At 36.9% G+C, this 16,237-nt stretch overlaps 1 long non-coding RNA gene across 1 annotated transcript in view; it reads left to right on the top strand.

Moving 5' to 3' along the window:
* The window catches only part of LOC120310000, a 108,573-nt gene extending 94,351 nt beyond the window's left edge, over positions 1 to 14,222 (top strand). Inside the window, exons 3-4 of the long non-coding RNA XR_005557242.1 lie at positions 5,328 to 5,387; positions 14,014 to 14,222. This is a non-coding gene — a long non-coding RNA (uncharacterized LOC120310000). The remainder of the gene's footprint in view (positions 1 to 5,327; positions 5,388 to 14,013) is intronic.
* Positions 14,223 to 16,237: the final 2,015 nt, after the last annotated feature.

Raw genomic sequence — 16,237 nt, 5'->3', positions numbered from 1 at the left:
GAGCCTCCATTTAGAGCATATTGGTTTTACACTTAGGCACTCCAACTCTCAACCTATTCATTAAGGCATATCCTCCTTTAATGTTACTCCTTGCTCAGTGGTCTCCTTCTTCCATCTTTTAATTTGATTTTGTTCTTTTGTGCCCTCAAGAATGTTTGTTCTTGCTGTAAAGCTGTTTCTAGATCTAAGTCGGTGGGTTTGGGACACATGCCCGTTCAGAGGATGTTGAGGATCATTCTCTTGTTTAAGTTCTCTCAGCATCTGCTGCTTTTTGTCTCCTGGTCTTAGGTGGGGCAACACTAGCAAGAGCATAGATAGAATAGAGAACTTAGCATCATAGGGCTGGATGGGAGCTAGAAGGTCTTCTGGTCCAACCCCTTGCTCAAGGCAGGAGACTTTATATTATCCTGGTCAAATGGCTGTCCACTTTATTCTTGAAAACTTCCATTGATGGAGCACTGGATGGAGATATTTTCTCAATTGATATAGGTATGTGTGAATGCTTGTTAATATTCATTGATATCCAGGTTAAACCCATTCTTTGCAACCATGGACATTTTTTTAAAAGACCTGCACCTACTTTGTTACACAGTATTCTTTTATCATTCGGCATATGTTTAGGAGCACACCCTCCTTGGGGTTGCTGATGAATTCAAATCTTCCACACAATTCCCTACTCTAGATACAACCCAGGAATTCAGGTTAAAGAGCCACTTAGTGCTTCAAAGTCGTGCCCCTCCTGAGAGATTTTATGACATTACAAGATGCAAATAATTATGAAATACAGATATTAGCCAGATTCAGTGGTGTTTAGGCAATATAAACTAGAAAATGTTTTTTAAATAAAAATTGTTGTCAAAAGGGATTTTTTTCTTGCTATAAAACACAAATAGAAATAAAGACAGTGGAATAAAGGGAGGGGATGAAGTGAAGGGGTGGAGGGCATGAAGAGAAAAGAGAAAAGAAAAAAGGGAAGAGCAGTGACTTCCAACTTATTTCAGTGCATAATAGAGTTGTAATGTCAATTTTTTACTTATACCATATAGCAAATACTAACCAATTCTATAACAATAACCCACTCAGACACTGAAACCCAAAATCAAAGCTTCATTTTTTTTCTTTTTCAAGCAGAAAGAATATTTTATTCTATTTACATTCCTTTCCATAATTAGTGCATTTCCATAATTTGCCACTTCTTCCAATTCCCTCAACTTTTCAATTCATTCCTCCATTGTGGGAGTTAACACCTCTTTCCATTTTGGGGGCATATAGAATGTTTGCAGTCATCAATGCAATAACAGAGTTACATTTTCCCCATTTCTTTATCTAATAATCCTAAAATAATAAAAAAATATCTAGTCTCTACTGTAAGTTCACTTTTAGAATCTTCTGAATTATGACATGAATCTGTTTCCAGCATTTTTTTGCCTTACCGCATGTCCACCACATATGATAAAAACTACCTTCCTTTTATAATTACATTTCCAGCACCCTTCTACATCTTTGTTAATTTAGCTGATGTTAAGTACTACCAGTACATCTTTTTACAGAAGTTCTCTTTAAGGTTATAATCCAATGTAAATTTCATTCCTTTAGCCCACATATTTTTCCCAGTGCTGCGACATTATATTATAACAAAGTTTTTTTTCACACTGAGTCATACAATGTTTAACGGAGTCACTTTCCAGGTTCAGCTGCAACAGCATTTTTTTTAACCCTTAACTATAAGGTGTTCATTGTTAGTACAGACTGCCATTTCGAATTCCTTAGAAACTGATACCACTGAGATGGTTTAGATAAGTTAATCCTTTAAAGATAAGGAGAAAAAAAGTTTATATCGATGTTAAACCTAATTTCTAAAGTGTTAAAAACATAAAGTTGTTTGGATTGTACAATTGATGCTCAGTGTGATTTTGTTAGGTCTTCAAGGTAATTCAGACAAGAAGCACAATCATGGGTGTTAACTCTCCATTAATGTAAAGACAAGACTCTGAAAATATCCCTCTCTTCCCTTGCTTTTATTCTCCCCAAAATTAGGGAAGGTGCCTTTTGGGATGCTTTTTCCACCCTTACTCCACTCTCCTTTGGGTTCAGATTTCTCTTATTAGAGCATTGTCTAGGCCAGGGGTCTTCAAACTTGGCAACTTTAAGACTTGTGGACTTCAATTCCCAGAATTCCTCAGCCAGCCAGCCAGCCAGTCTGGTTTAGGCTGTGGCTCTTCTTTCTGTCTTCCAAGGTGATTCCAATGTAGCATTACAGATACTGACAGTTGTTGTTGTTCAGTCGCTAAGTTGTGCCCGACTCTTTGCAATCCCATGAACTATAATGCATCAGGCTGTCTTGTGCTCCACCGACTCCCAGTTTTTGCCCAAATTCATGTTCATTGCATTGATGACACTATCTAACCATCTCATCCTCTGTTGTCCCTTTCTCCTTTTGCCATTAATCTTTCCAACATCTTTTCCAGTGAGTCCTCTCTTCTCATTGGCTGGCCAAAGTACTTGAGCTTCAGCTTCAGTATCTGTACTTCCAAAGAACAGTCAGTTAGGATCGACCGATTTGATCTCCTTTGCAATCCAAGGGACTCTCAAGATTCTTCTCCAACAACAGATACCGACAGAGAATTGCAAAATGCATTAAATGGTTTCATAATATAACAAATGTTTCTCTCGTAATGTTAAGATTCATCCAAAGCATTTCTAACCAAAAGTCTTGCTGCCAGATTAATGAGCATCCCATGCTGTAATGGAATGTGAGAATGACCTTGGAAGATGGGGAGAAGAGATGCTGCCTAGGGAACAATCAGATAAAAGGAAGAGGAGCCCACAACTGAGTAATGGACAGAGAAAAGTACTTGGCAAGAACCAGCCCTAACTTGTTAGGCAATAAAAAGAAGATGGCAGGAGATTTGTACTTTCAGACTTGAAAGATTTTGTTAATGTACCCTTACAATAAAGTAGAATTAGCTCATCTTGTCACGTTACCTGTCTGGGTCTACTTGGGAGGCTGACACATAGACTTACTTTCCATCTCATGCTAAGCTGTGCTAGAATAACTTTTCAGCAAGTTGAAGACCATTTATTTATCCCTATTACAAAATGTAGTGCAGCCTCAAATCAGTTTACATGGCCTAGAAACTTGAGGCTTAAAGATTTGCTAGAGAAAGCTGATCTGCCTCCTTTCAGCTATGCAAAAACGATGGCATACATGATTGCAATGCATATGGATGGCCATTCAGACCCTGTTCCCTTCTCTCTCTTAATTGAAAAGGCAAAAAGGCTTGTCTTTCACATACAGTTGCTTGGTGGAGGGGAGAAGGCATGCCTTTTCTTGTGGCCCATGTAGAGACTTGCTAGACTATTAATGTCTGAACCTTATGGACATTTTGCTGGATTCCCTGCCCAATGGTCTTTTGGAGAATCATCAAGCAAATCTAAAGGCCAGTGAGCATTCTCAGTGAATAGAATATACAGAATGAATATGCATTTTGGCATTTACTTTTATGCCCTCTAAAACAATTCTCCTCCACCTTCCCTTTATTTAAAGGAGAGAGAGACACACACAGGCTGTTGAAATCTATATGGTGAAGGTAATTAGATTCAAGTTTTGTCCTCTAGTTATTAGTTTGTTTCTCTCCCCTTGTTCATCATTAGATGCATTTCTTTGTTAGGATTATGCATGCATGCTAATTCATTACTGTTTAGTTTCCCTATTCTGTGGCTTGTCAATAATCTAATTTATGTGCAAGACTGAAAGCTGTTTAAATGGATAATGCACTGCCTTCATGATACACACCACCCTCTTTATGCTCCATTAAGTTCAGGCATTGGCTGTATAAGCGATGTAGCAATTATTCTTTCTCAAGAACAATTGTGCAACTTTCTCTACAAAGTGTAGCAGATTATTGCACTGTGCTATTAAGCTCTAGGCTAGGTGAGTTACAAATATTGAGAGCATCATAGCTTGGAGATCCATTTCAGTACTTTTCGGAATGGAAAAACTTGGCTGGCAAGTCATATGAATGCTGACTAGAATTGGTGGATCATAAAAAAGTCCAGGAGGCTCATATCTGATTAGGATTTGGATTGGAAACTATCAGGAAATCCATGATTATGGGATAAATTTGGAAGTAAAAACAAACAAAAAATCTCAGAAGGGATCTGGAAATCCTTTTATATTGTGGCTAAGAAAACTATATAAATACTGCATGTTCATGGAGTTACAAGGGATCAAACTTGATCAAAGAAAACTTTCTCTAGTAAGGAATATTCATCTGTTGTAGAAATTGTGTCTTTTCTAATGGGCAACAATAATCTGCCAATGCTTCTAGGGGTATCCAAAGGTGCTGGTGGACTAACTTCTGAAATTTCTGTAATGAACCCAGAAGGCTGGTGGATTTAGCATGGTACAGTATCAGATGGAATTATACTTTTTTTTCTATTTGTGATTTAGTAGGTTCTTCCCAAACTGTTCACTTGGCATGGATGATATATCTACTTAGTCATAGACATCCATGCTTAATCATAATGATGACAAAAATTTGCACCTCAATCTTCTTCTCTTTGTACTTGTGTCGTACCATTGTATGTAAGAGCAAATGGCCTACATTTACGTTGTAACACTGCAGTGAAGGTTTTCTCACACATACCTCCCTTTACACACCTATGACTGTGGTAGCCACCTGGAGTTGTTTATTCAACTGCAATGGCTGGGGGTGGAGCATCTTTAATTTAGTATACTACCTAGCTCAGGGGTAGGCAGCCTTGGCTCTTTTATGACTCGTGGACTTCAACTCCCAGAATTCCTGAGCCAGAATGGCTGGCTCAGGAATTCTGGGAGTTGGTCCACGAATCATAAAAGAGCCAAGCTTGCCTACCCCTGAGCTAGCTGAACCTAGTTTATCACAAGCACAAGTTTGTATGCCCAGATTGAAACCTTGTAGAAGCTGTACCGTGAAGCTGGCTAAAATGACAGAAGTATGAGTTTTGTAGTGCACTGGAAGAAAGAAAACTGCAGATTTAAAGGCTAAAAGCTAGGGTAGAAAACTGCTTTTTTCAGCAACGTTTCATCCGTCCTACAATATGGACCCAAGAGATCCAGAGAGTTACACTCCAATAATCTGGAGATAACTGATGGGCTATTTCTGCTTTAAAGAATAGCAAGAATGCTTGCATGTCTATCCTAATAATGGGCACTGCTAGCTAGTCAGACTTGTAAGGTTGCAATTAGAGCAATACAACTCCTCAATTAATTGTTGTCTCGTAGTAAAGAAACTAAGTGACAATATTTAGTTAAATTCTTGTACAAACATAATTTTCATCCACAGGAGGATAACCAATCAGGAAAGAGCTTGCTTCTGAAGTTTTCCTGACTACAGGACTGACAGGTAGGTAGTAGATGGGTAGGTAGGGGGAAGGGAAGGGGAAGGAGAGGAGGGGAGGGAAGCCAAGGGAAGGGAGGGAGGCAAGGGAGGAAGGAAGGAAGGAAGGAAGGAAGGAAGGAAGGAAGGAAGGAAGGAAGGAAGGAAGGAAGGAAGGAAGGAAGGAAGGAATTTTTTTCAGGATACAGGGGAGAATCACATGCAGTTTTAAAGGAACAATAATTCAATAGAACAGTTGGGGGGGGGGGTTCTTGTCTAATTCATCCCATAGCTTTTGTTTCTAAGACTCAGTATCATCTTAGATGGCCATCTGTAGGATGCCTTTGTTGAAAGCTTTTTAATACATTCACTTTTCTCTAAACATTTTGCTTTTGGTTTCTACTAAGGCCAATTTTATTTTAATGTGGCATTTTTGGTGCAAATTTATATCTGGGGGGTGGGTGGGTTGTAGTCTGGTAGCATGCCTCAAAAATTTTAGGCATACCCAGAGTGAGTAGTGGCTGCTGGATTTAAACCTCTCTTATATTTTTGTTTTATAAGCAAAAAGGGGAAGGCATTTTTCTCTTTTTGGTCTTGAAGAAAAGAAGCTAATATCACAGATGCTACTTAAATCAGGCTGCATTTCTTTCAGTTTGTTCTAGTTGGATGAAGCAAGTGTGGGTCTAAAGAGACCCTCATCATTCCCCTCTTTCCTTTCTTCCTCTCTCTCTTATAAAAAAAATAAAAATAAGATTAAATTACCCAACACTAATCTTGCATTTCTAACCGCAAGGAGAAGGTTGAGCGGGGTCTGTTACCTTTCTCTAGGGAAAATCACATTGACTTCAGATGGAATTTTATTTGAATCAAAATTGCAGAAGCAGACCCACTTGGTGGATAATTGTCACACAAATCAATAGGAGCCTGGAAGTTAAATATTCTACTAATTAATTGGTGCCAAAGTCCATGTAGCAATTTAGAATGAGGAGATAGTGGACCCCCAAAGGTTGGTGTTTTGCCCCTGATATAATAATAGCCTTTCGAAAACTGATAATGAGGAAATGAAATACATTAATGAAAGGCTGATAAAGTGAAAGAAAATAAAAACATAGTCTATGCATTCAGGTGCGTTTCTATTTATGTGTCATCAAACCAGTTTCATATCCATGAACTTCTTTAATGCTTAGCTCCCTAGATATGAGAAAACAAAAATTAAGGGCTAATAGAGCATGTTTTGATTACATGTTTAATAAAACAAGAACATTTAGCTATATATTCCTCATCAAAGCATCTTATTGTGATATTTTTAATGGTGGAACTTTTGAAAGAAAGGTCTCCCACAGGCAATCTAAACTGTAACCTCTGCAGAACTGAGATGAGATCTATTCTATTACAGGTAGCTCTTGACTTATGACCACAATTGAGCCCAAAATTTCTGTTGTTGAGTGAGACATTTGTTAAGTGAGTTTTGCCCCGTTTTATGACATTTCCTGTCACAGTTGGTAAGTGAATCACTGCAAGTCTTAAATTAGTAACACACTTGTTAAATGGATTTGGCTTCCCATTGACTTTGCTTATCAGAAGATTGCAAAGGGTGGCCACATGTCCTGGGGATGACTGCAACTGTCATAAATATGAGTCAGTTGCCAAGTGTCTAAATTTTGATCATGGGGATGCTGCAAAGATCCTAAATCAGTGCCATTTTTTTCAGTGACATTTGAACGGTCACTAAATGAACTGTTGTAAGTTGAGGACTACCTGTATTACATCCAGTCCTGTCCCCCAAGTGTCCTTCAAACCTGAATTTAATGTTTAGTGCAAGGGTAGGCAACCTTGGCTCTTTTATGACTCGTGGACTTCAACTCCCAAAATTGAGTTGGTTCAGGAATTCTGGGAGTTGAAGTCCACGAGTCATAAAAGAGCCAAGGTTGCCTACCCCTGACCTAGTGTCTTCATGGAAATATTCCAGTACTTTTCTTGAGAAAGGTTTGTCACTTGTTTTAACATTGCAATCTAGTCTATTACAGTCCCAGAATTCTTGTAGTCTTCCATCCAATTATTAACCATGTTTAGCTTTTCAAGATTAACCATGGCCATGACAACTCATTTAGTGACACATTATACCATCAAATCCAAGAAAAATTAAGCTAGTCTGTAAGAAAACTATATACTGTTAAAAACAGTATTAGTCATTGCAGTACTGTGACCTTAATAGGACTGAAAAAATAGCTTGGGCTTGAATGGGAAGGACTACAAAATGGAGCCTCATCAATTGAATTGATACTAGCAATAGCACTTAGACTTACTGTATATACTGCTTCATAGTGCTTTTTACAGCCTTTCTAAGCAGCTTACAGAGTCAGCATGTTGCCCCCAACAATCTGTGTTCTCCTTTTACTGACCTCAGAAAGATGGAAGGTCAAGTCAAGATTGAGCTGGACTGATCAAACGCTTGGCAGTGAGCAGCGAGTTAGCTTGCAATACTACATTCTAACCACTGTGCCACCATGGCTCTAATTTATATAATAATAACAACAACAACTTATTATTGACCTTATCCAGTTCTTCCTGTTCGTTTTATTATTTTTGCATCAGATATGAAAAGATATTTTCTTTTTTTCTTGGTTTGAAAAAAAGTATGCATGTGTGGAGAAGTTTCCTGGTAATTTCAAGGAGTCCATTGGTCCATTTTCTTTCTTTCTTTGGCAATATCCAAATTCAGAACACAACATCAGTTCATTGATCGATAAAATTAATCCATTTTTAAGAATAGAAGGGGAAGAAAGATTTAAAAAAAAGGATCTAAGGGAGAATCTGAGGAATTGCAGGTGTAGTTTTGCGATATAAAGCTTTACCCTACTGATGTGAATCACTTGCAGATTCTGTTTTTTATTTCTTTTCATCTCCGTTATAAAGGAAAACTCCTTTGGGATCTATTGTTAATAATTCCATTGGAGGTTTAAGGAAATGCCAATCTATTTCACAGCAAGGCTCAGAAGTTGGCATAAGGTCAAAAAAAAAAAAAGTGGCACATAAGGTTTAGTTTGCAATCACAATTTTACCAGAGTTCATTTCAAGTCCACTCTTTAGACCGTGTGACCCTTTGGGGGCTTAAATTGTTTTGTTCTGTGGATTAAGGGCCAGTGGGTTATATATTCTATAGCAATCTGAGGCACATGGCTTTAGAAAACATCAACAAATGCCCTTACTGTTATAAATCAAAGCCAAAAATGAGTGAATGAAATCTATTCAGCATCAATATAAGAATGGAGAATACCAATTTGAAATTCCACATATTTGACTCCTGTTACATTACTCTTCAGTCTAGAAGTAAATGCAGAATAAGTTGTGCTTGCTTTTAGGATTTTGCTGTTCTTATGTTTTTGCATACTAATCTATGTAAGCCAAAGGGCTAAACAGGTATTGCAATGGATAAGATCTAGAAAAAATAAAAGAAGAAGTTTGGAAAGGAGAAATGTAAACAACTTTTCAGTTATTACCTGAGCTAGCCTGAAAAGGATTTATCTTGATGGTTCAAATACTCCGCTAAATGTTCACAGGGCAGTTAGGAAGAAGAGAAAATATCCACAAATAGTACAGATGCATTTTCTCTAAAGTTATTTTCCTTTCTTTGATGATCACCATTCAGCAACAGATCATGAGATCTCAGCATATGAAATTGCATATTTGGCCAATGTTACTTTGAATAGCCTAGGAACACTTGCTACAAAGGAGTATTGTACTAGGTAAGATGGATGGATGATCTGCCACAGAATAAGATAATTCCTGATAGTATTTTAGGAGTTTACGAGTTAGGAAGTTGCAACCAGTCAAAGCCAAAATGTTGACAAGTTATGAAACTACATTTTAAAAAGCACGTTCCAATCAAAAAATATGTTGGTAAATCTCAAAATTCTTAGTTTTGGCTTTCAAATTTCTACATTTGTAGAATTAATATTAATATTTTATATTTGTATGTTAATATGGTAAGCTGCACAGAGTTACCCTGGGGTAATAAATTGGATGGATGCATGAATGGATGGATGGATGGATGGGAGGGTGGGTGGGTGAGTGGGTAGACAGACAGATAGACAGACAAACAAACAGACAGACAGACAGATTGATTGATTTGTGATATTTTGACCTTCACAATGTTTTATTCAAGCATTGTAAAACTTGTCAAATGCTGAATATTTGAAGATTTTCTATTTGTCTATAATTTCAAACAGCTAAGATTTTTTATTTCCTATAGGAAGCTCTCATAAAAAGTTTAGTAGGGCTGTTACCAAATAAATTCCATCATATAACCTTAAACTTAACTACCTAGTTATAAAGAAGCTGTTCTTCCTGGTTTTTGTCAAACTCTATTACTGATTAGACGTTGAATAATTTCCCCAGAGGAAGTATTAGAGATGTTCTCAAAATCACTGTTACTTTTTCCCAATACAATACATAATTGGCTGGAAAACCAAGATAATTTCTTCATTCTAAAATTAAGGAATACTCAGTGTTCTAAACCTAGTTCTAACCATACATTTGTATTTTACATGTCCAAATTATGCTTTACTATATCTGTTTTTGTCTCGATAAAACAAAAATAAAATAGCAATTTAAAACCTAAAAGTTTCCTAGTCAGTAGTAAATTAGAATCTGCATCTTTGTCTCATCAAAAGCATATTGGGGAATTACAATAATGTATGTTCCAAGGATACACATTTTGTACAACAGGGAAACTACAAATCTTGCTCTTGTACTTTTAAATGGTAAGTATTCAGTGGTTATGTTCACAAGTTGGTGGCAAAAACAGGAAATAAGCCAACCCCTTGAATGGGGAACCAGATAGAGGTGATAGGTGGCTTCTCAAGTGACATCACAACTTGTCATATGTGCCATAATTATTACCATTGATTTCTGAATGAATATTTAATAAAATTCCAGTCTTATCCTTAAGGCTTCTTTGTGATTTGATAAGAATGTAAGGAGGGAATAAATAAATTAGCTAAGTGGAATTAAATCCCTTTTTTTTTGTCTCCTGTGTTTTGATGCACAAATAATGTATGCATAGTAAATTTTTATAGGCTTAGGCTATCTTATCTTCATAAAATGCTTTTTAATGTTCTTATATATAAACATAAATAAATGCATCATTTCCCCTGAACTGCCTTGCAAGTAAGTTTAATGTAGTTGACAATCAAGAACATGATCCATCTTAGTGCTACTAAAGCATTTAGTCATGGGGAAATCAGCAAAAGCTTCATTAGAGTTATGTGACTTCCATACTTTCTGTGACTTGAGAAGCAAGTGCCAGGAAGGGCTATATGAAATTACATGAACCACACATGAGCAAACTCTGACTAATAACAGACTAGAAACTGTTTGGATTCATGTGTGTTCCAAAGGAGAAGGGAGGCAGTATGGATGCATTGATTCCAATCCCATTCCCTTACACTCTAGAGTGTCATTACTCCTTCCATAACATAGACTTTCCTCTATATAAAAACAAGGTAGACAGCCTAGAGAGATTTTCCTGGTAGCCTGAACTTCACCTTATCATGTCAAAGAAGCAAGACAAAAATACAGGTTGAAATGCTGTCAACTATTTTATGAACAGAGCAGTTAAAGACCTAGGTTTTCATTGTTGCAGTTGTCAACCAGGTTAGTTTCATTTCAGCAGTATTTGGCAGAAATATAGAAAGATTTAAGGAATGTTGGACTATATAGTTGAAATGATAATATATATGGCAAGATGAACCAGCAGTCCAGTTTTTAGAGGCAGGGGAATGTACTCTTGATTCTGCTCTACTAATTAGGAGAAAAGAGGATTATATGCTAATAGGAAAAGATGGATTTTTTTAAAAAAAAACCCTCTGTTATTGGAGGAATGAAAAATGAATGTGTATGAATACGGCTTCAGGATGTAAGGAAGCTTGTTGTAAGATGCTTTGGGCAGACAGTAGAAGAGGTGCTGCTGATAGTTGATCTTAGAAGTCTTCTTCCTAGTTAACATGAGTACCCACAACTGTGTCCATGCTTGGCCAACCATGCCTTGACAATAAAATATCAAGGAAGGGTAGACATTATGGCAAGCAGAAAACAGACTTGGCATGCCTTTGTTGGAAAAGTATTTAGACTAGACCTATTTGCTGCTGCCCCAATGAGTTGCCTCTTATTGTGTAAACATTTCAGATTTCCACCACTGTTACTTATATAGGCCTAACTCCTCCTAGTCCAAATTGCTTCAGGCTTCAAGGTTGACTTGAAAAATAGCAAGAGGATATCAAAAAGCCCTTCACAAAACCTTTGGTTTACGCGTTAGCATGGATTCTATAATGTGGTGAAGCCTTGCAAGTTTTAAACAGACTTATATGCAAATGCCCAGAAATATATATATAAAATACCTGAATGTTAAATATCTTGAGCTGTGTTCAAACATTGCTGGATTGAATATCTTTATATATGCATATATAGAGAGAAGATTTAAGAAATATATTATTAACTAACATATTGATTATGTAAATATAGAAGCTAATATATATATATTAGCTTCTATATTTTCATAATATGTTAGTATATATATATATATATATATATATATATATATATATATATATATATATATATATATATATATTATAATATATATAATATTTTTAGCATTATTAACCATATATATATATATATATATATATATATATATATATATATATCCATAAAAATACGACTCCTGGGCATGTTTATAATACAAATAAAAATGTGACCATCAGGAGACTATAGGTATAAAAATATACTTTACTAAAAACCACCAACCTTTCGTTGGGAGGCTCCCAACATCATCAGGGCTAAAAAGCCAGTAAACAACGATGACTTAAATGGGTTTGGCTGACATTTGCACCCGGCTCTTGGACCGCGTCACTGGTCCTGGCCGGTCAATTTGTGTTCCAGATGTTTCCTTGTTACTCTCCTTGCATTTCCTTCTATCGTTCTTCCAGATCGCTCCTCCTACCGTTTTATTGCTGACACTCAACTCTTTCAAAACCCTTTCATCCTCCTGCTGTTTGGCATGTAGATCCAGCATGCCTTTTAGCCAGCCTCTTGGATTGTATAGCTTGTTTGGTGTAGGGTTGTTGTTGTGTGTGCGTTTTGTTGGGTACGGTTATTTGGAATGTTTGTGTGTGTTCGTTTGTTATGCTTATTAGTTGTGGGTGTTTGGGAATTGGGCTGTAATATTTTGTTCCATTGAATATGATAAGTCATATTTCATTGCAGGGGGGAGTTTTGGTCTTGGTCTTAATATTCTGTTGTTACTTAGGTGTTGTGCGTGTATGTTTTGTTGTGTGTGAGTATCTTATGAGGTTGCAGGATTTATGTTTTGGATGTTTGTGTCCTGGATGTTGTGGTCAGGGAGGTTGTTGTTTCTGTGTGTGAGAATATCAGAACATGGTATGTTGGTTGTGTGAGTTGTCATGGTTGTGTTAGAATTATATTCTTTAGTTAGGTTTGATGAAAAGGATTGTGTTGTAGAAAGGATATCTATTGTGTTGGTTTGGGGGTTTGATAAGTGGGTGGTGTTTTTGTGTTATTATTGGTTGAGTTGAAGTGTTTAGGTATTTTATGTTTTTGTAAATGTGTTTTTAGGGTTTGGTAAGGAGGTAGTAGGTCTATGTGTCTATTAATAGAATGACAGTATGAAAACCAAGCTTCTTTTAAAAGACGGCCTCCTTTGGTGGAATCATGAGCAATGACTTCTGCTCCTTTAAAGTTGAAAGTATGGTCATGCTCAGCTATATGGGTCGTGGTCATGCCTCATCTCCATGGTGGGTGTCAGCCCGCTTCGTGAGGCACGACCACAAATGCGAAGCCAAAAAATCGCAATTCAGCTCACCATTTTAAACCCCCCTGCAACTCAGACTAACCTGAGCACAACAAAGCCCCCACCCAAACAGAACACTCCCCCAGCCAATCAGAGCACAGCCAACCCCCAGCCAATCAGAGCACAGCCAAGCTCCTAACCAATCAGAACACACCTCCATCCAATCAGAACACAGCCAAGCTCTCATCCAATCAGTTCATACCCCCACTGGCAGTTAAAAGGAGGAAACAGCTGCAATCACACATTGCTCCTAGAAGCATGAAGCCGAAAGCAACAGCCTGAAGATGACGAATGAGACTTCATCGAAACGTCGCCAAGCATGTTGTCTGGATTCATGTTTTTAAAAAACAATCAGTAATAATTTGTTTCTATATTTTCATAATCAATATGTTAGTTAATAATATATTTCTTAAACCTTCTCTTCTTCTTAGTAATATATATATTTAATGTTACATAAGACATATTACGTTCCTTTCTCTCTAACTTGTTTTTCTAGCCATTGATAAAAATTGTCCTATGTTCTAAAGTATCCTGAATCTTCTTTCTCTTTTATCTTCAATGTCACTCTGTCCATTTCTGCACAATCTAAATTTTTCTTAATTCTTCTGGATTGAATATCATAATAGTTAAAAACCTCTCTCTCTCTCTCTCTCTCTCTCTCTCTCTCTCTCTCTCTCTCTGTCTGTCTCTCTCTCTCTCTCTCTCTTCCACTCTTCTGTTTAATCACTAGTGTTCAGACATAGAAAAGATTCACTTGGCGTTGGGTTTTTTTTTTCCCCTTAGGTATCCATTTGTTCAACCTCCTAGATGCCAAAATCTCTACATTTTCAAGCAGTACAAATTGTTGTGGGTAACCTTTGAAAGCTGAAGTCCAATAGATGAAGAAAAAGCGTTGATTTATATATGTGTTTTGTTTCTGCAACAAAAGCTATTCTCATACTGTACAAGAAGCAACTGCCAAGATGCATTAATCAGACCTTAATTAACAAGGAAGAAAGGTGATAATTTACATTTATTCTGGATTGACACATTGTACTTTATTTAGCAAATGAGAGCTGTCAGGTGCTACCAATGAACCTTAGATTGAAGACGGAGGGTTGAAAATGTGTCTTCTGTCTGGCTGAGCCTTTGTAGGAGGGAGGCTTCAGTGTGTTTATACAAGGATCATTAGACATACCTCATGCTAAGTTTTCATGAATCTCTGAATCCATAAAGCTCAAAGGTCATCAGGTATGAATTTTTTTATAATGGCATTCTGTCATCTTCTGCAAGAAATGCTGATTTATCAAAGCCTGTTCACATATGGCACCCAGAGTTGAATTCACCTTTGCTTGGAAATCCTTAGACATTGCAAGAAAGAGGAGGAACAATGAGATTGTTGGGTACCAACCATGTATCCAAAGGACATGGGTAGAGAAGGAAGAAAACTGAGAGAAAGCAATGTTGAAAAATCTAAAGGGGTGAAAAAAGGAACAAACTTCCAATCAGGAGTAGGTGAATGGTGGCCCCTATCAACATGCCAAATTCTTATGTCAATGAAACTTAATCATCCAGGCCAAAAGTATCTTTAAAAAGGTTAAACTCGTGGCAACTGGACCAAAGTTAGTTAATCTGAGATAATTCATTTCTCATTTAAGTAACTTCATCAGGAAAATTAAATAATAATAATAATAGAGAGTCATTGGAATGTACCAATTTTTGCCACACCAATTGCAAAGGTTTCTCCCCAAAATGGACCTTATTATTATTATTATTATTTAATTCTGACTGATGAAGTTACTTGGATGCATAACAAAACGTCTCAGATCAACAAACTTTGGTCCAGTTGCCATCATTTTAACCTTTTTAGATGCCAAATTCTTGTTTCCAGTAGCCCTCATCATTGGTCTGGGACCTGTAATTCAGCAATTCTTGCAGAGCAAGAAATTCCCTGTCCCTATTCTAGGGGATGCCGAGGTCCCTCTTGTCAGACATAAATCTGCCCTCAAAAAAGCCAAAATCTTTTCAACAGGTTTGGAACAGGTGCTTTCTCAATAAAATATATGACTACTTGGGAAACTGTTCTACCCCAGTGATGTTATTGGGATCTGTTCATTCACCCAGTCCTAGGAAGCCATTGGACAACATTTTGTCACCTACCTCCTATCTTCCAGCAATTCATTCCCCCTTGTGCTTATCCAGAACATTAGAGAAAGGAAAGAACCAGGTTAATGGTTTTAATATATTCCCCAGCATTTTGTTGTATCTGGCACATAAACAAAGCTAATATAAACAAAGTTAATCATCAGAGTACTGTTTTCCCCCATGCAGTCTATTTCTCTATGTCCCTTCAATGCTATCATTGTGTAATTTGTACTCCAAACATTCAATTTAGTGTGATTTTCACCAGGAATTGTTTTCCTGTTTTCCTGTTGATATATTTAAAGTAGAACACTTGCAAAGTATTTGTGTAACTAATCTTGCTCTTTCTGGAAACTTTCATTCAGTGGTTATGGGTGATTATGGTGGGGAAAAATTAAAGATAACTTTGAATCTTTTTTCCGGTGGGGAAAAGAAGTAGGAAGAATTGTGATTTTTAGGAGGAATGAATGAAAAGTTGGCATGGCCAGAAAGATGTAGGCTCAGAGATAGTGGTTACATATTCCAGAAATTCTTCATAAAGGCACAGTTGATAAATTAGCACTGTTGCTGCTAATCAGATCCATGGAGACCAGAAAATTATGTACATGGTGCTGTCTGGCTGCCAAGCAACAAAGTAAATAAAGAAGCAAATTCTAAGAATCAGGATATAGTTAAGGGGAGATTATTAATCCGGGATCTCTAGTTGTACTCAAAGAGTGAATTACCAATTAATGTATTCAGTGTCTGCTTTGGTGCAACAGTTCAGAGGATTGGTCTAGTAGTGTTTTAGCCTGTTTGAGGTTATAAATAATACATTAAGTAATTATATACATTTTTCATCTTCATAGGTCCCAACTAGCATGACTTAATTAATCTCCAGAGTGCT

This window comes from Crotalus tigris, unplaced genomic scaffold (genome assembly GCF_016545835.1).
Source record: "Crotalus tigris isolate CLP2741 ecotype Arizona unplaced genomic scaffold, ASM1654583v1 scf7180000018101.4720394464:4744507, whole genome shotgun sequence".
Classification (NCBI taxonomy): Eukaryota; Metazoa; Chordata; class Lepidosauria; order Squamata; family Viperidae; genus Crotalus; species Crotalus tigris.
The sequence above is the reverse complement of the archived record's forward strand: the minus strand, read 5'-3'. Positions and strand labels throughout refer to the sequence as shown.